The sequence below is a fragment of the Corvus brachyrhynchos genome, unplaced genomic scaffold (genome assembly GCF_000691975.1).
Source record: "Corvus brachyrhynchos isolate BGI_N302 unplaced genomic scaffold, ASM69197v1 scaffold84, whole genome shotgun sequence".
NCBI lineage: Eukaryota > Metazoa > Chordata > Aves > Passeriformes > Corvidae > Corvus > Corvus brachyrhynchos.
Window position 1 is genome coordinate 415,906 of NW_008237434.1, and position 1,410 is coordinate 417,315.

A 1,410-nucleotide genomic window follows, 5' to 3' on the forward strand; every position below is an offset into this window, starting at 1 on the left:
GGGGAAAGGGGCAGTGGCCGCGGCCCGGCGGGGCCGGGAGGCTCGGAGCCCCCCACCTTCCAGCAGGCGAGCTCCGACCAAAGGGGAAATCCCGCCTTTCTGTGCGGTTTAAATATGTAAATTGTGAGAAGCGTAATTGGTCTTAAAGACTGTCCATCAACTCAGGGTCAACCCAACACACCATTGTGGTTCATCTTATTCTTTCACACTTAGCTACTAAGGTACTGTAATGATTTTGCTAAAGTTGCTACATTTTGCTTAATATTTTTTCTTGTCTCGTCATATCACTCTTTTTCCCCAGTTTCCTAAGTTTTCCTTTGTTTTTAGTAAAACTACCATTTCTGTAAAGCCAGATATTTGCCTGAGAAGGAAGAGCAGTGACAGCTGAGCAATAGTAGTAACTCATTTGTATTTCTTTCATATGCAGAAATGGTAGTCTGTATATTACTGAGCTCTGACATTCTGCTAGTCAAACATTTTATAGTTTTCCATCCTATTCCACCTTTCTGAGACGCATTCAGGTGGTGTTACGCCCATGCATGGGGGATCTTTCGCCTGTTCACAGAAATTCTGAGTCCAGTGGCAATGCTGGGTATTGAATTTGGATATAATGATTTTTATCACTTGGTACCAACAGACTCAGAAGACCCTCAGGTAGGCTGTATCCTTGGAAGCTTTGTTATTCTCTTCCAGCCTGGACTAAATCCCTTAACTGCAGGTTCAGTCTCTGCAGAATGCTGGATATGCACAGTCATGTGTACATGGAGGGGACACAGGCATGCTGCTATCCCTCGCAGGAAATCACTGTGTCCAAAAAATACTTTGTGGACTTTGGACACATCACCTCTTAGTCTATCAAAGAGAACATATTGGAAATCTCTCATATCCTTACATTTTCTTAGCATCAGCGTGGCTTTGTGGAAAAGATTACCCCTTGGGTTTTATGGTTGCTATGGATCCTACTAGGATCCTACAATCTTTTTGTAAGAAATACGTGGAAAACACTACTGAACATGAGAGAGTGGATAGTAAAACATGGTTACATTCAGAAGTTGTTTCTTCAAATAACAGATGACTAAAATAAAGAAACAAAGTTGGAAGGAAACAGCATGGCTAAAGCAGTCTATCAACAGAGGAAAGGGGCAGATTTTAGGTTAATTTCAAAGTGTTTTTTTATGGTTCAGAGCAGAACAGAGTAGTGTTCACATCAGTGTCGTTCCAGGGAGGCTTAGAGAGCCCACAAGAGGTTTGCACAAAACAAGGGAAGCAGTCCAGTGCTGCTGCAGGCTCCTCACTGAACCCACCACTCATGTTTCTGATGCACTAGAAAACAACAAATAAACTTCAAGCAGAATCTAAAGTATTGTTAAACTCTGAAAGGCAAGAGCAAAATAGAAGTGGCAAACCTCT